We start from the raw sequence: 24,935 nt of genomic DNA on the forward strand, positions 1-24,935 counted from the left end.
GTTAATAAATTTACTTTGAACCTTGAGCATTGATGGTTGAAAAGTAATAGCTGATCCTGAAACTGGTGGCATGGGTCCTTATCTCCTGCCCATTGATAGTTGAGTTGGCTTGGATGCTGAAGGCCCTCAGTGATGGATGCTGCTTTGTTCCATGTAACAGTGCTCAACGATGGGAACGGCTTTACCTGTCAGAGATATGATCCAATCTGCTAATCACCTTTTCCTGCTCCAGACGGAGAGAGCTGAACAGTAAACTAACTTTCTGGGTCTTAAATTAGAAGGCTACTGTCCTAAATGCTAAGAGATGGTGTGGAAAAGTCCTAACAGTGGATTTTGTGGGCAGAACAGAGTCCAGGCTATTGGATAACAAAATTCTGGATAAACTTAGCAGCTCAAGCAATATCTATGGAAAGGAGTAAGCAGTTGACATCTCTGGCCAACACACTTAAAGTTTATTGTCATCTGACTGTACATCTATACAACCAAAATGAAACAACGTTCCTCTGGATCACAGCGCACCCACAAAACACGTATCTCACACACAGCGCATAAAACAAAATATTACCATTAATAAGTTAATAAAATGTAATTATATATGCATGTAGAGCACAGCACAGGTAAATAATATAGTAAATAGGTAAACAGTGAACGGGTGAACAGTAAATGAATACGGTTGTCTCTCGGGGTCCGAGGAAGACTACATTGTGCAGGGCGGCAGTATTTTTTTACAAAGCCAAGTTGCGAGCTCGACATCAACCCGGGATGGATGGAGAGCACGCTCGGGGGCGGCCTGTCACTGGATCGAACTCGGGAACCTCCATTCTTGAGCCTGGCGCTGATCTCACTGTGACACAAGCTGACCTTTTGCACAATATAACCAGTGCGTGAAAGATATTAAAGTGGAAAAGCCTTACACAGAGACGATCCCGCTCTCTCGGCCTCAGAAGTCGGAATCCAGTGGCACAAAGAATCATTACGTCTGGCAACTTCCTTGGCTGCATTGGATGGCCGCATCTTCTTAAATGCTCTGCCGCACCCTACGTACTCCACAATGCGCTGCTGCAATGCCTTCTCAGCCGTTGAACCCTGAACAGGTAGACTGTGAACAGGTCGCTGTCCGAGTGAGATCTTGGTCATCGGGACTGGAGAGAATGGGCGAAGAAGTCAGAGTAAGTTGGTGGAGGGAAGCGAAGGAGTACAAGCTAAAAGCTGAAAGGTGAAGCCAGATGAGGGGGAAGCCAGACGATTGGAGAGCTGGACAATGATTCTATGATCTGCATTAAGGAGGGAGACCACACATTAAGAATTTTAAAACCGGTAATGACTCCATTCAGACAGCAGGATGATGATTGCCTTGCACCACAGGAAGAACATCTTCCCCATCACTGGGAATCTCACAACAGCAACTTCATGGTCAGCCTGTCACACTCCTGGGCTGTTGAAGGGTAGTGAACAACTCTCCAAATCTTCCCACAATGAAACCAAAGAGAGCAGAGCCCCATCCCCATTCCAAATCCCCATAAAGGGAGCAGAGCCCCACCCCCATTCCGAATCCCCATAAAGGGAGCAGAGCCCCATCCCCGACTAAAATCCAGAACTGTACAAGAAGCGAGTAGAACTTCAAACTAAGTTTTACCTTATCTCCACTCAACCAGTTCAACGTCAACTTCTTGAAAGCAAGTGCCAATTTTATACTTATGGTGATAAATCTGGCAAGATTTTAGTTAACCAATTGAGATGCTCTAAAGCTAAACAACATATTCCAACATATCCGAGTAGTATTGAGAGCATCCTTAGCAGCTGCATCACTGCCTGGTTCGGAAATTGCACCATCTCGGATCGCAAGAGCCTGCAGCGGATAGTGAGGTCAGCTGAGAAGATTATCGGGGTCTCTCTTCCCACCATCACGGACATTTACACTACACGCTGCATCTGCAAAGGAAACAGCATTATGAAGGACCCCATGAACTCCTCATACAATCTCTTCTCCCTCCTGCCATTTGGGAAAAGGCTCCGAAGCATCTGGGCTCTCATGACCAGACTATGTAACAGTTTCTTCCCCCAAGCTATCAGACTCCTCAATACCCAGAGACTGGACTGACACTAACTTACTGCCCTCTGCTGTGCCTATTGTCTTGTCTATTATTTATTGTAATGCCTGCACTGTTTTGTGCACTTTATGCAGTCCTGGGTAGGTCTGTAGTCTAGTGTGGTTTTTTTTTTCTGTGTTGTTCTCACGTAGTTCAGTGTAGTTTTTGTACTGTTTCATGTAGTACCATGGTCCTGAAAAACGTTGTCTCATTTTTACTGGGTACTGTACCAGCAGTTATGGTCAAAATGACAATAAAAAGTGACTTGAATGTGAACTTGAACTTTTGATTTGTCTATAGAGCCACTGGCGATCGCGTTTCGAAGTGGTCCTGAATTGACAGGGATTTGGAGGGGAGGTGTTGAGCATAAAGTTTCTCTTTATGCCGACAATCTTTTATTTTTTGTATCAAATCCATCCACTTCCTTATCCCAATGTTTTTATTTCTTGATCAATTCAACCAGCTTTCCGGTTATAAATATAATTTACATAAGAGTGAACTCTTCCCAATTAATAGAGAAGCACACGCATTAGTATTTCATGACCTCCCTTTTAAAGTAGTTAATAATCAATTTAGGTACCTTGGTATTACAGTAACAAGGAAGTTAAAGAATCTTTTTTGAGAAAAATTTGCTCATCTTTTAAATTCTACAAAACAGAGTTTGACACAATGGTCACCCTTACCTATGTCTCTGGTAGGTTGAATTAATGTTATTAAAATCTATATCCATCCTAAATTTTTATACTTATTTCAGTCTTTACCAAATTTTATTTCTAAAGCTTTTATTTGAATCGTTAGATTCTATCATTTTGTCCTATCTATGGAAGGGTAAACATTCTAGACTTAATAAAGCGTACCTTCAAAAATCTAAAAAGGAGGTGGTATGGCTTTGCCTAACTTCCGTTTATATTATTGGGCAGCCAATATTCGCTGTCTTACTTTTTGGTCATTTTTTTATAATCAGTCTGACTGTCTAAAATGGGTGACAGTGGAGTTGAACTCTACTAAGGGTATCTCTATTTCTGCACTTATTGGATCTGCACTTCCTTGTCTCTTGCCTAGACTAATTGTGAATCTTCTTATTAGACATACTCTGAGAACATGGGCTCAGTTTAGAAAATGTAATGGCTTTCGTGGTTCCTCTCTCTCTAGTCCTATCTTACACAATCATCTTTTCCTACCTTCTATGCAAGACTCAACATTTCATGATTGGTATAGAAAGGGTATTAGGCACTTTGAAGATCTTTTCATAGATAATTGTTTCGCAACTTTTCAACAACTGTCTGTAAAGTTTAATCTACCTAATACCCATTTCTTTAGATACCTTCAAATTAGACATTTCATTAACCCTTTATTATCTAATTAGGGTTTAACAAAGAAAAACGTTGTGGACTTGTTTCTTTGTATTAATCCATTGGGTAAAGGCTTAATATCTTTTATTCATGATAAATTAGTGATCTTGAGGCGTGGCCCCTTTGATAAAATTAGAACAGCCTGGGAGCATGATTTAAATACTTCTTTATCTGATGTGGTCTGGATTCAATTCTTAAGTCAGTTAATTCAACTTCTTTATGTGCTTGCCACAGTCTTTTACAGTTTAAGGTTGTACATAGGGCTCACATGTCTAAAACTAAATTGTTGCGGTTTTATCCTGACATTAGTTCTGTTTGTGACAAGTGCAAAGGGGGTGAGGCTCCTCTTCTCCATATGTAGTGGGCTTGTCCTAGTCTAGAAGAATTCTGGGGAGAAGTTTTTTTATCTTTATCCCATATTCTTAATTGCTACTTAGAACCTAATCCACTGATTGCCCTTTTTGGTACCTTGGGTGAGGCAGACATGCATTTGAATCCAATTGAGCGTCAAACATTATCTTTTGCCTCTCTTTTGGCTAGACGCTTAATTCTCCTTAGGTGAAGAGATGTTGCCCCACCCACTCACGCTCAATGGCTTAATGATACTATGTCCTGTTTAGACCTTGAAAAAACTAATTACTCACTTCTCAATTCGGTCAAAAGGTGTGGGGACCTTTTCTTGAATACTTTCAAAACTCGCCTTTAGATTAAGTTTATTCTTTGTAATCCCTTACTTTCAGCAATTTTTCTCTCTGTAAGTTTTATGGTTTCTTTTTGATGGAAATTACTTCATAGTTTTGGTAGGAGGCATTACTATTATTTTTTATTTATATTTACAGTTTTGTGGGGTTGAACGCTCCAATAATTTTTTTTACATATTGTAATGGTCAGCCTGGAGTTTCATAGTGGGAGGGTGGGGTGGATACTAACCTTATATGATTTATTCGGAGTACTGTTTCCTTATTGTTATGAATTATATAATTGATATGCTTATTTTGCACTGTATTAATCTTCACTTTGTTGTTGGGTTTTTTGTTAGTAGTTGGTTTGTGGAAATGCATAAAAAGTTAATAAAAAAAGAGAGCGGACCCCCACCACATTCCGAATCCGCATAAAGGGAGCAGAGCCCCACCCCAATTCCCACTCCCTATAAAGGTAGCAGAACCCCACCCCATTCTGACTCCCGATAAAGGGAGCAGAGCCCCACCCCCATTCCCACTCCCTATAAAGGTAGCAGAACCCCACCCCATTCTGACTCCCGATAAAGGGAGCAGAGCCCCACCCCCATTCCCACTCCCTATAAAGGTAGCAGAACCCCACCCCATTCTGACTCCTGATAAAGGGAACAGAGCCCCACCCCCATTCCCACTCCCTATAAAGGTAGCAGAACCCCACCCCATTCCGACTCCCGATAAAGGGAACAGAGCCCCACCCCCATTCCCACTCCCTATAAAGGTAGCAGAACCCCACCCCATTCCGACTCCCGATAAAGGGAACAGAGCCCCACCCCCATTCCCACTCCCTATAAAGGTAGCAGAACCCCACCCCATTCCGACTCCCGATAAAGGGAACAGAGCCCCACCCCCATTCCCACTCCCTATAAAGGTAGCAGAACCCCACCCCATTCCGACTCCCGATAAAGGGAACAGAGCCCCACCCCCATTCCCACTCCCTATAAAGGTAGCAGAACCCCACCCCATTCCGACTCCCGATAAAGGGAACAGAGCCCCACCCCCATTCCCACTCCCTATAAAGGTAGCAGAACCCCACCCCATTCCGACTCCTGATAAAGGGAACAGAGCCCCACCCCCATTCCCACTCCCTATAAAGGTAGCAGAACCCCACCCCATTCCGACTCCCGATAAAGGGAACAGAGCCCCACCCCCATTCCCACTCCCTATAAAGGTAGCAGAACCCCACCCCATTCTGACTCCTGATAAAGGGAACAGAGCCCCACCCCCATTCTCACTCCTTAAAGGACCATCAGAAGGCCTTGGCAGGCAGAATTAAGGAAAACCCCAAGGCCATCTACAGGTATGTGAAGAGCAAGAGGATATGATGTGAGAGAATAGGACCTATCAAGTGTGACAGTGGGAAAGTGTGTATGGAACCAGAGGAAATAGCAGAGGTACTTAACAAATACTTTACTTCAGTATTCATTATGGAAAAGGATCTTGGCACTTGTAGGGATGACTTGCAGCAGACTGAAAAGCTTGAGCATGTACATATTCAGAAAGAGGATGTGATGGAGCTTTTGGAAAGCATCAAGTTGGATAAGTCGCCGGGACTGGATGAGATGTACCCCAGGCTACCGTGGGAGGAGAGGGAGGAGATTGCTGAGCCTCTGGTGATGATCGTTACATCATGAATGGTGGCAGGAGAGTTTCCGGAGGATTGGAAGGTTGCAGATGTTGTTCCTTTATTCAAGAAAGGGAGTAGTGATACCCAGGAAATTATAGACCAGTGAGTCTTACCTCAGTGGTTGGTAAGTTGATGGAGAAGATCCTGAGAGGCAGGATTTATGAACATTTGGAGAGGTATAATATGATTAGGAATAGTCAGCATGGCTTTGTCAAGGGCAGGTCATGCCTTCAGAGACTGATTGAATTTTTTGAGGATGTGACTAAACGCATTGATGAAGGTAGTGCAGTAGATGTAGTGTATACGGATTTCAGCCAGGCATTTCATAAGGTACCTCATGCAAGGTCATATTGAGGCATGGGATCCAAGGGGACATTGCTTTGTGGATCCAGAACTGCCTTGCTCACAGAAGGCAAAGAGTGGTTGTAGACGGGTCATATTCTGCATGCAGGTCGGTCACCAGTGGAGTGCTTCAGGGATCTGTTCTGGGGCCCTTACTCTTCGTGATTTTTATAAATGACCTGGATGAGGATGTGGAGGGATGGGTTAGTAAGTTTGCTGATGACACAAAGGTTGGAGATGTTATGGATAGTGTGGAGGGCTGTCAGAGGTTACAGTGGGGCATTGATAGGATGTAAAACTGGGCTGAGAAGTGGCAGCTGGAGTTCAACCCAGATAAGTGTGAGTTGGTTCATTTTGATAGGTTATATATGATGGCAGAATATAGTATTAATGGTCTTCGCACTGTGGAGGATTAGAGGGATGTTGGGGTCCATGTCCATAGGATGCTCAAAGTGGCTGCGTAGGTTGACTCTGTGGTTAAGAGGCCATACGGGGCATTGACCTTCATCAATCATGGAAGTGATTTAGGAGCCGAGAGGTAATGTTGCAGCTATATAGGACCCTGGTCAGACCCCACTTGGAGTACTGTGCTCAGTTCTGGTCGCCTCACTACAGGAAGGATGTGGAAGCTATAGAAATGATGCAGAGGAGATTTACAAGGATGTTGCCTGAATTGGGGAGCACGCCTTATGAGAATAAGTTGAGTGAACTCGGCCTTTTCTCCTTGTAGCGAAGGAGGATGAGAGGTGACCTGATAGATGTGTACAAGATGATGACAGGCGTTGATCGTGTGGATAGTCATAGGCTTTTTCCCAGGGCTGAAATGGTTGCCAGAAGAGGACACAGGTTTAAGGTGCTGGGGAGTAGGTACAGGGGAGATGTCAGGGTAAGTTTATTACTCAGAGAGTGGCGAGTGCATGGAATGGGTTGCCAGCAACAGTGGTGGAGGTGGATATGATAGGATCTATGGGGTGCATAACACTTCCCTCCAAGAAGCAAAATTTTGATCAAAGAGCAAATTTTTTTAAAACTGTAGGTTGCAGAATATAAAGCAAAACATATGTGATTAACATGTAGCACATTACAAAAGCGTATACAAATGCTAGTTTCTATTTCATTCTTAAACTTAACATCCAATCAATCCACCATGTTATTGCCTTTACCTTTCACATAGTTTGTTACAAAATCAAATTCCTGAAATACCAGATCCTGTTATATTCAAAATGGAGTTTGATCAACCATTTTCTCTCTTCCCCTTCACCACAGAACACTTAACCATCACGTAGTCAGCTCGAACAGGGCTTTCAAGGACGGCCTGAACTTTACCCTGCACAGTTGCCAACCCATCACTCATGTTTTCTAAACTAAGCCCATTCGCTGAACTTCCAAACAAGTCCTTTGTTCCAAACAAGTCATTAAATCTATTTCCAAGATCTTTAGTTTCCATAATAACACCTGCAGATGGCCTCTCTTGGTCAAGACAACACTTCCCTTTGTTTTGAGAAGTCTCCAAACTCCATCTCTCCAAATCACAAACTTGAACAACATCACCAAGATGTTTATCTTTAAATTCCAAAATATAGTTAAACAAATCAACATCTACTGTCTCAGCATCTGAGAGAGCTATTTCTCTCAGCGAGGTCAAAGGTCTTGAAACCAGTCCAGATTTCTCAAGTACTTTATTCAAAAGTCCAGAAACAGCACTCCTCTCAAGAACTTCAATAACATTTACCTCACCAGTTTTCACCTCATCACTGTCTTTTAGAACACCGTCTAACTGAAGTGACTGAGAATCCTCAATTTCCACTGGAACCAAGATTAACCCCTTATTCACTGAACCAAGTCCATCTGACACAAAAGGACTGCATTCCTTTTCAACCGAGTCAGACACCTCAGACCTTAACTGAGTTTCAACACAATGTTCACTACCCTGTGGATCCACAGGTACTTCAACAACCTGAGTGCAGAATTGCCAGCAGCCTCTGAAAGGCTTTTAATACCAATCTCAGTTTCAAATTACAGTTCACCTGATCATCCCAGCTACTCTCTTGGAAGTTCTCATTTGGGATAAGCCTAACCTTAGGGTTTAAAGCAAACTCACCTGCCAACTTAGCAGTCTTGGAAAGAGTCACAGCCTCTTCCCCAAAATTCAGGAAGTACTTGACAACTTCTGCTTCATCAAATGGAGGTACCAACTTAATTTATTGACTGACACTAAACCCATCACCAAGGTCTGGCACTTGACCTCTTTGCTGCCATTTCTACATGTTGAACTCTCTCTGTTTTTCTGCTCCTCCAGCTTCATACTGCCTCTGTTTTTCTGCTTCGTCAACCTCGAGCTGTTTTCGTTGCAACACATGCTCCATCTTTAATTTAAAAACATTTTTTTTCTTTTCTTTTTCCATCTTTTTATTATCATTATTAATAACAACAAAATAAAATTGGTACATAGATAATGGGATTACAAACATACATATTTCAACTAACTATAAAAGATTACAAGAACAATGATTACAGTATAAATGAGTCTTCCCACATCGTAAATGATACAATATACAAACAGACAAAGCAAACCTAGGTGTATCGTAATATAAAATAAAAAGAAATAAGAAAAAGGAAAAAAGAAAAAAAACATTATGCAAAAAAAACTAATCTAAAAATCTAATAACTAATAGAAGAAAAAAAACAAGAATGAAAGAAAAAGAAAAAATAAAAGAGAAAAAAAGGGCTGTTTATAATATCTCACAAAAATACAAAATCATCAGTGTCGTCAACTCCGATCCTCTTGACATATATGAAATCAAAACTGGAAAATCAAATAGGCCTGGAACAGGGTCCTATTAAATCATATGAAAATATTGAATAAATCGTCTCCATATCTTTTCAAATTTAGTAGAAGTGTCAAATACACCACTTCTAATTTTTTCTAAATTTAAACATAACATAGTTTGAGAAAACCAATGAAATACAGTAGGAGGATTAATTTCCTTCCAATTCAACAAAATAGATCTTCTAGCCATTAGTGTAAGAAATGCAATCATTCAACAAGCGGAAGAAGATAAATGAAGTGAGTCCATCATTGGTAAACCAAAAATTGTGGTAATAGGATGGGGTTGTAAATCAATGTTCAATACCGCAGAGATAATATCAAAAATATCTTTCCAATATTTTTTCAAAAGCGGACACGACCAGAACATATGAGTTAAAGACGCTATTTCAGATTGACATCTATCACAAATAGGATTTATATAGGAATAAAAATGAGCCAATTTATCCTTGGACATATGAGCCCTGTGTACAACCTTAAACTGTATTAATGAATGTTTAGCACATATAGATGATGTATTAACTAATTGAAGAATTTTATCCCATTTCTCAATAGGAATAATAAGGTTAAGCTCTCTTTCCCAATCATTTTTTGTCTTATAAAGGGGCTCTGAACGTATCTTCATAATTATATTATAAAGTTTTGATATAAGCCCTTTCTGAAAGGGGTTTAATTCAAACAAATTCTCCAAAATGCCTGAAGACACAAAGTTTGGAAAAGTAGGAAGTACAGTATTTAAAAAATTCCTAATCTGTAAATATCTAAAAAAATGAAATCTAGGCAAATTATATTTATTAGATAATTGCTCAAAAGACATAAAGCAATTATCCAAAAATAAATCAGAAAATCGTAGTAATCCTTTAGTCTTCCAAGCCAAATAAGCTTGGTCTATAATTGAAGGGTGGAAAAAACAATTGGATACAATAGGAATATTTAAAACAAACGGAGTCAACCCAAAAAATTTCCAAAATTGAAACCATATACGTAAAGTATGTTTAACTATCGGGTTGTCAATTCGTTTCAGCAATTTAGAAAGAGCAAAAGGGAGAGAAGTCCCCAAAATAGAACCCAGTGCAAAACCTGGTACTGATTTAATTTCCAAGCTCACCCAATGAGGGCCAGAAGATCCATCCCAATCTTTCAACCAACATATCAAATATCTGATATTAACTGCCCAATAATAAAATCTAAAATTAGGCAATGCTAATCCACCTTCCTTCTTTGCCTTCTGTAAGTATATTTTACCTAACCTAGGATTTTTATTCTGCCAAATATATGAGGACATTTTTGAATCAACATTAGTAAAAAAAGATTTCGGAATAAAAATTGGTACCGCTTGAAAAATATATAAGAACTTAGGTAAAATAACCATCTTAATAGTGTTAATCCGACCTATCAGAGATAAAGATAATGGTGACCACTTAGTAAACAAGCATTTAATCTGATCAATTAAGGGTACAAAATTAACCTTAAATAAGTCTTTATGGTTTTTTGTGATTTTAATCCCTAAGTAAATAAAAGAATCATTAACTAATTTAAAAGGTAAGTTTCCATAAATTGGGACCTGTCTATTTAAAGGAAACAATTCACTCTTATTAAGATTTAACTTATACCCAGAAAACTCACTAAATTGAGCCAACAATGATAAAACTACAGGAATGGATTTCTCAGGATTGGAAATAAATAACAACAAATCATCTGCATACAAAAATAACTTATGAATATCTGTCCCACGATTAATACCAAGAATATCCTGTGATTCTCTGATGGCAATTGCCAAGGGTTCTAAAGCAATATCAAATAATAGTGGACTAAAAGGACAGCCTTGTCTAGTGCCCCGAAATAAACGAAAAAAGGGAGATCTTTGATTATTAGTAAACACCAAGACTACTGGGGTATGATAGATCAGTTTAATCCAGGAAATGAATGTCGGACTAAAATTAAATTTCTCCAACACATTAAATAAGTATGGCCATTCAACTCTATCAAATGCTTTCTCCACATCTAATGAAATAACACATTCTGAAATATTATGTGAAGGAGTATACACAATATTCAATGACCTCCTATCATTAAAAAAAGAATAACGATTCTTAATAAAACCGGTTTGATCCTCCAAAATAATTTGGGGTAATACCTTCTCCAACCTGGATGCAAGTAACTTGGAATCTATATTCAGTAAGGATATTGGTCTATAGGATGCACAATCAGTAGGGTCTTTATCTTTCTTCAATATTAAAGAAATAGAAGCTCTATAAAAAGATTGTGGCAAATTGCCCAATCTAATTGCTTCTTCAAAAACCCTGTATAACCAAGGAGAGAGAGTAGCAGAAAAACATTAAAAAAATTCTGCTGTATACCTATCCGGACCAGGTGCTTTCCCTGAATTCATGGAGGAAATAACCCCTTTGATTTCTGCGTCAGTCATAGGAGTTTCCAATATTGAAAGATCATCTGGTGATAATCTTGGGAAATTCAGTTTCCCAAGAAAATCACTCATAGTACTACAATCCTGTGGAAATTCAGAATGATACAGGGAAGTATAAAATTCTTGAAATGATTTATTTATCTCATCATGGTTAATTGTCAAATCCCCATTTTGCTGATGGATCTTAGTAATTTGACATTTAACCAAAGCATTCTTCAATTGACTAGCTAGCAGTTTACCCGATTTATCACTATGTATATAAAAATCAGATCTGGACTTCATCAGTTGATTTTCAATCGAAGATGTAAGTAATAAACTATATTCCGTTTGAAGTTCAACCCTTTGTTTGTAAAGCTCCTTACTAGGAGTAATCAGATATTTCTTGTCAATCTCTTTAATTTTATCAACCAATAAAAGAGTTTCCTTCTTTATGCGTTTTCTCAGACCAACAGAGTAAGAAATAATCTGTCCACGTATATATGCTTTAAAAGTGTCCCAAAGTGTTCCGTAAGAAATATCTTCAGTGGAGTTGGTTGAGAAGAAGAAATCGATCTGTTCATTCATAAATTTAATAAAGTCCGGATTTTGCAATAAGGTAGTGTCAAATCGCCATTGTCTAGCATTAGGAACTGTGTCCGTAAATTTAATAGAAAGTTTTAATGAAGCATGGTCAGAAATAGCTATCATATCATAATAACAACCATTTACCGGAGGAATCAAACAAGAATCAATACAAAAATAATCAATTCTCGAATAGGAATGATAAACATGTGAGAAAAAAGAAAACTCTTTGTCCTTAGGATGCCGAAATCTCCAAATATCAAAAATTCCATTATCAGTCAAGAAAGAGTTGATGCAAGTGGCCGACTTATTGGGTACAGTCTGAGTAGATATAGATTTGTCCATCAAAGGATTTAAACAACAATTAAAATCACCACCCATTATTAACTTATATTCATTTAGATTAGGTAAAGAAGTAAATAAGGACTTAAAAAAATCAGGACAATCCACAATTGGAGCATAAACATTAACCATAGCAACCTTTTTATTAAAAAGTAAGCCCGTAATTAACAAAAATCTACCATTCGGATCCAAAAAGATATCATGTTGGACAAATGCAATAGAGGAGTCAATAAAAACTGAAACTCCCTTTACTTTGGCATTCGAATTCGAATGATACTGTTGATCCTGCCAAAACCTAAAAAAGCGATATTTGGCCTCCTTCCTCACATGAGTTTCTTGTACAAAAATGATATGAGCATTAAGTCTTTGGAATACTTTGAAAATCTTCTTACGTTTAATCGGTTGGTTTAAACCATTAGTATTCCAAGAAACAAAATTAATGGTCTGAGCCATATTTCTAAAATCAACCCTTTGGTATAAAAAGGGTTAACCAAATTATAAACTCATGCACCCGGAAGAGGAACAAAAATGAAAAGCGGACCCGGAAGTGACGACATAGCGGACATATTTGTAGTTCAAAATCAGCCCAAATGAAAAAACTAAAAAAAACTGGTAAAAGAAATATAGAATTAGAAAAAAGACCACCCACCTCCCACTCAAGAAAGAGAAAAAAAACCAAAGCCAAAAAAAGGCTGAGAAAAAGAAGGAATGAAACAAACACTACCCCCATATCAGCGGAAGATCACTCCATATATAAAGGATATATATAAAAAAATCCACCCAAACTTTAAAAATTATAATCACTATACTAAAACCAAACTGTTTAATATAATTGGTAGTAAAAAAAAATCTAAGAAAATATAATCACTAAAAACTTATAAATCGGGTTAAAACCCAGACAAACCAAAAAATATTTAAACTGTGATAAGCGATGCATTGTAGGAAGAAGACAAGAGAAATAAAAAGCGGCATCTTAAAAAAAACCCACCAAAAATGTTTTTTCAAAAAACCACCATCTTAGTAAAAAAGTATTCACCTTCGAAGGTTTAAAAATACACCTTCGAAGGAACAGAAAATAGCCAGCAATACAGTATAATGGTTAAAGTGCGTAAAACAAAACGATTAATATGTCGAAAAAACACTTTAACTTGAGTATAAAGTATAAAGTAAACCTACACCAAAAAACCATCTTACACGATCAAAATCACTCATTCATTAGTCATGAGAGACCGTAGCAGTAGGGAAGTTCTCATTCAGAAAATTTCTCGCTTCAGATGTAGAAAGAAAAACCCGGCGAGGAGCGTTCGGCGGGGAGATTCTGAGCTTCGCAGGGTGTAAGAGCGCTGGTTTAAAATTTTTCTCATAACATTCAGACATCAGTGGTTTAAAAAGAAGCCTTGCCTTCATTACTTCAGGACTAAAATCTTCTACTAAACGGAAATTGTAATCTTGAAATTTAACCATTCCTGCACGCCGAGCCACACAAATAAGTTGCTCTTTAACATGTACGTAATGAAACCGGACAATTACAACCGAGGGTTTAGCTGAAATACTCAGTGATCGACGCATAATTCTATGAGCGCGATCAAGTAACGGCGGGCTGTCTGGAAAAACAGACGGGAACGCATCCTTTAAAAGTTGAGCAAAATATTTCATAGGGTCGCCTTGTTCGATACCTTCTGGAAGACCAAGTATACGTAGGTTCTGTCTTCTGGACCGATTCTCAAAGTCGACACTCTTGGCCTTAAGTGTCTCCACCAGTTTAGTAGTCGAAAGTAAGTCCCGTTGCAATTTTCCAATTATCAAATCTCGTTTCTGAGCGTCTTCTTGCAGAGATGCGATAAGAACTTGCTGCTGGTTAGTTACTGAATCCGTCTTATCCATATAATCTTGAAAAGCCTTTATATCTTGTTTAAAAATTTGTTGTTGTTCATCAAATTTTTTATCCAAAACCTCCAATAACAATTCATAAGTTAACTCAGTGCGTTGCGGATGAGCTTGCTTCTTTCCATTACCGTTCGGGTTCCGCCCGGGTTCTCATCCTTTGGATCTAAGAGCCATTTCTGAGTACATATCTTCAAAAATTCACAATAAACTCTTAATGATAAGTCCAAAAAAATAGCAAGAATCTTTTGGTGTAGGTAAAAATAAGTTGAATAAGGGTGATCAAAGGTTAAAAAAAGTAAAGGTTATGGAGCGAATCTAAAACAGTACTCACTCCATGAGCGTCTCCCGCTGACTCCTAAATTTTTTTTATTGAGTTTTCAAATGATTACAGAAAGAAAAAAAATTATCTACCCTTCCCCCCTCCCTTTAACCCCTCCCCCTAACATCCCTATAGAAGAAAAGAAAAAGAAAAAGAAGAAAAAAGAAAGAAAGAAAGAATGCCCGGATATCGGAAGATCCCCACATGCTCCACGGAGTTCATAATAACTTTAGTATATATATTTATTTATTTCCCCAAATAACCAATTATTTTATCTTCAGAGCACCTACATATTTAATCCTGTCTTTTGCAAATAAGAGTGCCAAATTTTCAAAAATGTTTCATATTTATCTTTTAAATTATATGTAATTTTTTCAAGTGGAATACAGATGGAAATTTCATTCTTCCAAAGATCTATACTTAAGTATGAATCTGATTTCCAAGTAACTGCAATAGCCTTTTTGGCTACTGCCAGTGCAATTTTTATGAATTCTTTCTGATATTTATTCAATTTGGGTTTCGGTTTTATCCCTTCAATATCGCCTAATAAAAATAATATTGGGTTATGTGGATGTTGTGTTCCAATAATTTGTTCCAGTAAAACTCTTAAATTTGTTCAAAAAGGTTGAATTTTAGAACAAGACCAAGTAGAGTGTAAAAAAGTACCAATTTCTTGGTTACATCAGAAACACTGATCAGATAAATTTGGGTTTAATTTATTTATTTTTTGTGGTGTAATATATAATTGATGTAAAAAATTATATTGTACTAATCTTAACCGAACATTTATTGTATTTGTCACACTATCAAGACATAGTCTTGACCAATTTGTTTCTTCAATTTTGATATTCAAGTCAATTTCCCATTTTTGTCTTGACTTATGGATTCCTTGTTTAGTTGCCTGTTTTTGAATCAAACTATACATACAAGAAATAAATTTTTTAGTTTTTCCTTTTTGAATTAAAGTTTCTATTTCATTAGATTTTGGTAATAACATTGTTTGACCCAATTTTTCTCTTAAATAAGCCCTTAATTGGAAGTAACACAAAAGACTGTTATTTGATACTTTATATTTATTCTTTAATTGATCAGATGACATTAATATACTTCCTTCAAAACAATCTCCTATATATCTAATCCCTTTTTGAAACCAATTATATAAAAGTTGATTATCTATTGTAAAAGGAATAAGTATATTTTGAATTAAATATCTCTTTGCTAAAAAAAGATTTCTTTATCTCATCATCAACATTTATCTTATTCCATAAATCAATCAAATGTTTTAATATAGGATATTCTTTCTTTTCCCATATCCATTTAGATTCCCATTTATATATCAAATCTTCTGGTGTATTTTCTCCTATTTTATCTAGTTCTATTCTAATCCATGCCGGTTTATCTTTATCAAAAAAAGATGCAATAAATCTAAGTTGATTTGCTTTATAATAATTCTTAAAATTTGGAAGTTGTAACCCTCCTAGATCAAATTTCCATGTCAATTTTTCCAACGATATTCTTGACATCTTACCTTTCCAAAGAAACTTTCTCGCATATTTATTTAACTCTTGAAAAAACTTCTGTGGTAGTTGTATTGGTAGTGATTGGAATAAGTATTGTAATCTAGGGAATATATTCATTTTTACGGTATACTCTACCTACTAATGTTATTGGTAATATCATCCATTTATCAAGATCTTCTTGAATTTTTTTTCAATAATGGTAAATAATTTAATTTATATAAGTTCTTATATCATTATCAACTCTTATACCTAAATATTTTATACCATTTATCTGCCATCTGAATTGAGCTATTATTCGACATTGGCTATAATCTCCTTTAGTAAGAGGTAAAATTTCACTTTTATCACAATTTATTTTGTAGCCTGATATTTTCCCATATTCTTCTAATCTAGAGGATAACTTATGCAAAGAGTACAATGGGTTTGTTAAATAAAGCAGAACATCATCAGCAAATAAATCAATCTTGTATTCCTCCTGGTTAACTCTGAAACCCTTAATATCTGGGTCCATTCTAATTAATTCAGCTAATGGTTCTATCGCCAACACAAATAAAGCAGGTGATAATGGACAACCTTGCCTAGTTGACCTTGTTAACTGAAATGGTGTTGAAATTTGACCATTTGTCACTACTTTAGCTTTGGGATTAGTATTTAAGGTTTTAATCTATTTTATAAAGGATACTCCTAATCCATATTTTTCCAATACCTTAAATAAAAAATCCCATTCCAATCTATCAAATGCTTTTTCTGCATCCAAAGCAACTGCCACACACATTTCCTCCCTCTTTTGAGCCAAATGAATTATACTAAATAACCGAGTTACATTATCTGCCGATTGTCTATTTTTAATAAATCCTGTTTGATCCATATGTATTAATTTTGGTAAGTATTTAGATAATCTGTTAGATAAGATTTTTGCTATTATTTTATAGTCAGTGTTTAACAAAGAAATAGGTCTATATGATATTGGCTTTAAAAAATCTCTATCTTTTTTTGGCAATACTATTAAAATAGCTGTTGAAAAAGATTCTGGAAGTTTATGCGCTCTTTCCGCTTGATGTATTAACTCCATAAAAGGAGGAATTAATAAATCTTTAAACTTTTTATAAAATTCAGGCGGAAAACTATCTTCTCCTGGGGATTTATTACTTTGAAATGATCCTAGAGCTTCTTCGACCTCTTTTAATGTAAAAGGCATATCTAATCCCTTCTGTTCTTCCAAATTCAATTTTGGAAGAGTTATTTGTGATAAAAACCTTTCTATCTTGACATTATCATTTTGTGATTCTGATTTATACAGTTCAGAATAAAAATTCTTAAAAGTTTCATTAATTTCTAAAGGTTTATAAGTAATTTTATTTACTCTTGTTCGAATTGCATTTATCGTTTTAGAAGTCTGATCTGTTTTTAACTGCCAAGCAAGAACCTTATGTGATCTTTCACCTAGTTCATAATATCTCTGTTTAGTTCTCATAATTGCTTTTTCTGTTTGATATGTCTGAAGTGTATTATATTGTAACTTCTTGTTAACAAGTTGTCTTCGTTTTTCTTCTGTCATATATCTTTGAGATTCTTTTTCTAATTTTGTAATCTCTTTTTCCAATTGATCTATTTCTATCATATATTCTTTCTTAATTTTAGAAGTATAACTTATTATCTGACCTCTCAATTATGCCTTTATTGCTTCCCACAATATAAATTTATCTTCAACTAAATGTGAATTTGTATTTAAAAAAAACTGAATCTGCTTTTTCATAAAATCACAAAAATCTTGACGTTTTAGTAATAAAGAATTAAATCTCCATCTATAAATTGATTCCTCTTTATCTATCATTATCATTGTCATTATCAAAGGAGAATGATCTGACAATATTCTTGCTTTATATTCCATATTTTTCACTCTGTCTTGAATATTCATTGTTAATAGGAAAAAATCTATCCTTGAATAAGTTTTATGTCTATTTGAATAAAATGAATAATCTCTTTCTTTTGGGTTAATTCTTCTCCATATATCAATCAAATTTAAATCTTTCATCAATGATAAAGTTAATTTTGCTACTTTTGATTTTGTGGCAACCTTTGTTGATCTATCTAAAACTGGATCTAGACAAAAAATCTCCACCTATTAATATTTTGTCATATGCGTTAGCCAAATTCAAAAAGACCTCTTGTATAAACTTTACATCATTTTCATTTGGTGCATAAATATTCATAAAAGTCCATAGTTCTGAAAAAATTTGACAATGTATAATTACATATCTCCCTGCTGAATCATTTAATACGTTTGTATTTTAATTGGTAAATTTTTATTAACCAAAATTGCAACTCCTCTCACCTTTGAGTTAAATGAAGCTGCAATAACATTTCCAACCCAGTCTCTTTTTAATTTCTGATGTTCTATCTCTGTTAAGTGTGTTTCTTGTAAAAAAGCTATATCTATTTTCATTTTTTTAATGGTATGTTAAGATTCTTTTTCTTTTCACCGGTCCATTAAGCCCATTAACATTAAAACTTTAAAAATTCAGTAAATTAGTCATTATTTTTAATCAGGTTACTCCATTCTATAATAATACCTAATCTTTCAACTTTCATGGTACCTTGGGGAATCTTTTTAAAATTCTCCATGTTGCTATGTGTGTCCCCACTGATCCTCCAGGCAAAAAAAGAAAGAAAGAAGAAAAATAGATTATAAAGAAAAAAACAAAATACCCCCCTACTAATGTTGTGGATAAAAAAGAACACAACATTACCCCCCTCTGTTGTACGGGTCATGGCAATCACAATGATTACACACGTGAATCCCGTAGCAATCGATCCAAAGCTCGCCCAGCTCCCTCGCGACATAAAAAAGTATATATATGAGAAGAAAAAAAATACTACTCTTAATTAATATTTCTCAAATTTTGCCTTTCTCCCCCTGTATCATTCTTAAATGTCCATCAATTCCATTCACTGTCTCTGTCTTCATCTTTAATCCATTACGCTTGGAAATCTTTATGTGTAGTTAGCGAATACTTGGGAGTTTTTGTGTGAACTCCTCCGCTTCTCGATAATCAGTAAAAAATCTTCTTTTTCCATCCTCCAAAAAAATTATCAGTGTTGTTGGGTGACGCATTATGAATTTATTACCCTTTTCCCATAAAGCTTTTTTCACTGGGTTAAATTCCTGCTTTCTCTTCAAAAGATTATAGCATATCAGGATAGAAAAGAACTGCTTTCCCTTCTATCATCAATGGCCCATTTCTCTTTCTGGCACATTGGGCAGCCGCCTTCAGGATCTTTTCTTTATCTTGGTATCTTAAGCATTTTATCAAAATTGATCGTAGATTTTGATCAGCTTCAGGTCTTGATCTTAAGGCTCAATGAGCCCTTTCAATTTCAATTAGAGTTTCTTCTTCCATTTCCAAATTTTCAGGGATCCATTTTTGAAAAAACTTTATTGGATCTTCTCCTTCTATATTTTCTTTAAGTCCAACAATCTTAATATTGTTTCGTCTGCTAAAATTTTCAAGCTTATCCACATTTTCCAACAAGTGTTTTCTTTCTGATGTCCAGGCAGAGATATTATCTTCCATTTTATTCATTCATTCAACCATGTCTTCCATTGTGGCTTCCAAGTCTATGATTCTCTTTTCCATTTTTTCCTGTCTTTTTATCATTTTATCAAACATAATCTCCATATTTATTATTTATTTTGATTTCTTTTAATGTGTTTAATTTTTCTAATATACGCATTATATGCATCAAAGTTTTTTCTATATTTCCAGAAAAACTTTTACCTCCATCATCGTCTGATTTATCCAGAGAATCTGAATCTGCCTCAGATTCACTTTCACCTCCGGTTTCAATCGTAACTGGGATTTGTAGTTCAGGTTGCTCGCGTTTGCGCATGCTCCTTCCTTCACGTTTGCACAGTTCTTGTTGGTCTTTTTCTTTAGAAATGGTTGATGTTGCCACAGTTTCCTGTTTTGTATCACTGGAGGTAAAATGTACCTGAGCCCGCGGTTCTCTGGCAGCAGTGGGCCTTGATTCTGTTCCAATTTGCGTTGTCTTCACAGTAGTAGTTTTCTTCATCTTCTGTTTATGAGACATAGTTTGAAACAATCCGGAGTAGTTTATAAGTAACTTTTAGAAAGTATTTACTAACTTTTCTTCACTTGAACATTAATTTACTGATTTTTTACGGGAGACCTGGATTTCCATGTCTCGATCCTACATCATCACGTGACATCCCCCCCCATCTTTAATTTTTCTAACTGAAGCTGAACCTCCGCCTCAGTAGGTTTACTTTCAGCAAACTTTTCCAACACATCCTCTTCGAACTTTCCCTTGGATATATAATACTGTGTTATTAACGTCTGCATCTGAGCATTCTTCATTCTAGTGGTCACCTTAAGTTTTAACTTATGAGCAATTCCCAACAGCACTTCCCTCTTAGCATCATCCAACTCTTCAGGGGTTGGTTCTGCCAGAAACTTACTGACCTCAAAATCCATTGTTGCTGATTTTACACTCAAGAAAATCAAAAGTGATTTTCCCCAAACAGATCGACCATTAATCACTCAATTAAGCCCCCAACAAATTAAAATGGTTACCACCAATTTGTTCATATCCCAGACGCAGGCCTCAATTTTGTTACGTACCCAAACAGTGAGGCCAAGGTTTGTCATGGTCACATTCACGTCCATAACAGTTTAATACTTAATTCAAACACTGGAGTGACTCTCACTCTCACTCATCCCCTCCACACCCTTTTCACTTCAGAGTGAAATGCTTTAAATTGGCCTGATTCAACTGAGGCCATACTAATGCCACGCGCCTTTCTCAGAACGGTGCGGACGGACTCCACAAGCAATAGCAGTTGTGATTTTATTGCATTACCCGCCAAAGCTGCCACAATCACAAACTCTACTGTGGGGTCTGGGCCCACACAGGCAGGCTGTGGACTAGGTCAGTAATCACGCTCGTGAGAATGAACCTTCCAGCGAATTAGTGTTTCATTATGGTGGCATTTAACTCACTTCCTCTTGTTAGGAACATAGAAAACCTACAGCACAATACAGGCCCTTTTGCCCACAAAGCTGTGCCGAACATATCCTTACCTTAGAAATTACCTAGAGTTACACATAGCCTTCTATTTTTCTGAGCTCCATCTACCTATCCAGCAGTCTCTTAAAAGACCCTATCATATCTACCTACACCACCGTCGCCAGCAGCCCATTCCACAAACGCACCACTCTCTGCGTCGAAAACTTCCCCCTGTCATTTCCTCTGTACCTACTCCCAAGCACCATAAAACTGTGCCCTCTCGTGCTAGCCATTCCAGCCCTGGGGAAAAGCCTCTGAGTATACACATGATCAATTCTTCTTATCCTCTTACATACTTTTATCAAGTCACCTCTCATCCTCCGTCGCTCCAAGGAGTAAAGGCTGAGTTCACTCAAACCTATTCTCATACGGCATGCTCCCCAATCCAGGCAACATCCTTGTAAATCTCTTCTGCACCCTTTCTATGGTTTCCACATCCTTCCAATAGTGAGGCAACCAGAACTGAGCACAGTACTCCAGTGGGATCTGACCAGGGTCTTATATAGCTGCAACATTACCTCTTGGCTCCTAAATTCAATTCCATGATTGATGAAGGCCAATAAACTGTATGCCTTCGTAACCACAGAGTCAACCTGCACAGCTGCTTTGAGTGTCCTATGGACTCGGACCCCAAGATCCCTCTGATCTTTCACACGGCCAAGAGTCTTACCATTAATACTATATTCTGCCATCATATTTGACATACCAAAATGAACCACCTCACACTCATCTGGGTTGAACTCCATCTGCCACTTCTCAGCCCAGTTTTGCATCCTATCAATGTCCCACTGTAACCTTTGACAGTCCTCCACACTATCCACAACACATTAACTTCTGTGTCATCAGCAAACTTACTAACCCATCCCTCCACTTCCTCATCCAGGTCATTTATAAAAATCACAGAGTAAGGGTCCCAGAACAAATCACTGAGGCACACCACTGGTCACTGACATCCATGAAGAATATTACCCATCTACAGCCACTCTTTGCCTTCTGTGGGCAAATTAGTTCTGGATCCACAAAGCAATGGCCCCTTGGATCCCATGCCTCCTTACTTTCTCAATAAGCCTTGCATGGGGTACCTTGTCAGATGTCTTGCTGAAATCCATATACACTACATCTACTGCTCTACCTTCATCAATGTGTTTAGTCACATTCTCAAAAAATTCAATCAGGCTCGTAAGGCATGACTTGCCTTTCACAAAGCCATGCTGACTATTCCTAATCATATTATGTCTCTCCAAATGTTCATAAATCCTGCCTCTCAGGATCTTGTCCATCAACTTACCAACCACTGAAGTAAGGCTTACTGGCCTGTAATTTCCTGGGCTATCTTTACTCCCTTTCTTGAATAATGGAACGACATCCACAACCTTCCAATCCTCTGGAACTTCTCCCACTCCCATTTATGATGCAAAGGTCATCGCCAGAGGCTCAGCAATCTCCTCCCTCGCCTCCCACAGTACCCTGGGGTACATCTCATCCAGTCCCAGTGACTTATCCAACTTGATGCTTTCCAAAAGCTCCAGCACATCCTCTTTCTTAATATCTACATGCTCAAGCTTTTCAGTCTGCTGCAAGTCATCCCTACTATTGCTAAGATCCTTTTCCAAAGTGAATACTGAAGCAAAGTATTCATTAAGTACCTCTGCCATCTCCTCCGGTTCCATACACACTTTTCCACTGTCACACTTGATTGGTCCTGCTCTCTCATGTCTTGTTTAGATGCACAGCGACATGTTGCACTCTGCTCACCCTGGTCCTTGCCTGGAAAAGAGGACTACCATTTTGTTTGATGCTGTAAAGGAGTGTTATTCATTTAGTGTGTGCAGTCGCGGTGTTGCCTTTTAGCTTTCAGTCTAAGAGTTTCAGTTAACCGCCCCAATGGCCGAGTGTTTATTGATTTTCTTCTCCTCAAATTCTGCAACATTTTCTCATGGAAGTCGGAGATCTGCCAACCTGCTTCAGAGCCTCTCTCTCTTTCTGCACTTGTGCCACCTCTGAACGTTTTGACAGAAGTTCTCAGTGGGAGTGAGGGCAAACCTCCATTCAGGGCCCCAAACAGTCCTTCCGGGTGAGGCAACACTTCACCTGCAAATCCACTGGAGACGTCAATTCTATCCAGTGCTTCCTCTTCATTGGTGAGACCTGACATAAATTGGGGGACCGCTTTGTCGAGCATCTCCCCTCCCACCTCCTTCTTATTCTGCCATCTTTCCCTATCCTTTCCTGTCCCAATGAAGGGTCTCGGTCCAAAACGTCAACTGCTGATCTGCCGAATTCCTCCAGCATTTTCTGTGTGATGCTCTGGATTTCCAGCATCTGCAGAATCTCTTGTTTTTGCTTTCCAAAGTGCTTCCTGTATCAGAACGTTGATTCCCTGCGACAATGTGCACAGGGGATCAATTCCTTTGAACAACACTTTCTAAACTTAGTATTTCAGTCTTTTCGATCAAGGATAACTTCATGTTTTTCAGCAATGTTCTGCACCTGTCATGATCTTACTCAACCACACAGCCTGTCTGTCATTTTAAAACATCATTACACTCACAATACAACTCTAAATCTCACTTCATTTGGTATCATTGTCAAAATTGTAAATATTAGGTTTGGTGTCATCATTTTGGTCACAGATATGACTGGATACAGTCTGAGGTGTGATCAATGTCATTACAGAACTCCACACTGTAACTGTGGGCAGTCTGGGATAGAAACAATGTTCCTATGATACCCCACACTGATATGACTGTGGGTAGACTGGGACAGAAACAATGTCCCTACGGTACTCCACAAATGCAAGTTGTAAAGGTTTATTCACTCTTGTTTCTCAGAGGTAGACAGAATTATCTAATACTCCAGTGTACTAAACTTAGACTAACAGCGGAGAGTGTTTTGTATGAGAATTACCTGCACTTCCAGGCAGTCTCACTTCGTTGGTCTACTCTCCTTCGGTCAGATTCCTTCTTCTCCAGCTCTTGACCTTTCCCACCCACCTGGCTTCACCTACCACCTCTCAGCTAGCCTCTTTTCCCTCCCCTCACCTTTTTATTCCAGCACCTTCCCCCTTCCCCCTTCCCCCTCAGTCCTGAAGAAGTGTCTTGGTCCAAAACTTTGACTATCTATTCATTTGTGTAGATGCTGCCTGAGCTGCTGAGTCCCACCAGCACTCTGTTTGTGTTGCTTTGGGTTCCCTGTGCCCACAGACTTTCTCATGCTTTTAATTCCTGCTGTTAATTGAACTAACTATTTTGATCATGGACTCCATGAAGATGAGGATCAAACCCACTTTATTTATAAAATATATTACAGGGAGTCCACCTCACAATCAGGGCATCCTGGATTCCAAATAAGCAGTTCCTCCTTTTATACAGTACAGAATGAGATGTTCGTAATTTTCCCTGTTAAAGTTCCCAGATTACTGAATGGCCACTTTGCATATGTCTTTAATTTCATTAATTGTACCAAGGCCTGCATCACGACTGACATGAACAAAGCAATATCATCACTACTTTAAGCCGTTTCTAATGCCCATCTCTATTCCAAAGCTACCAACCTCAGACTCTCTCGTATTCGATTCTCCACCTCACCGTTTATGTCTTCACCATTTTCAGAAATCCCTTCCTCCACATGGCTCACACCCTCCCATTTACCCATATAATTTATTTATTGGCTTAGAGATACGACTTGGACAGGTCCTTACAGCCAGACGAACTACCCAACTACTTATCCCGAGCTTAACTGCAGGACAATTTACAATGAGCAATTGACCTACGAACCGGTATGTCTCTGGGCAGTGGGAGGACTCACAGTAAGAATGG

General features: G+C 37.8%; 1 protein-coding gene across 2 annotated transcripts in view; it reads left to right on the top strand.

The window, feature by feature from the left end:
* Positions 1–24,935, top strand: part of LOC140731939 (SLAM family member 5-like) — a 460,463-nt gene that overhangs the window by 223,440 nt on the left and 212,088 nt on the right. The window lies entirely within an intron of this gene.

This window comes from Hemitrygon akajei, chromosome 8 (genome assembly GCF_048418815.1).
Source record: "Hemitrygon akajei chromosome 8, sHemAka1.3, whole genome shotgun sequence".
NCBI lineage: Eukaryota > Metazoa > Chordata > Chondrichthyes > Myliobatiformes > Dasyatidae > Hemitrygon > Hemitrygon akajei.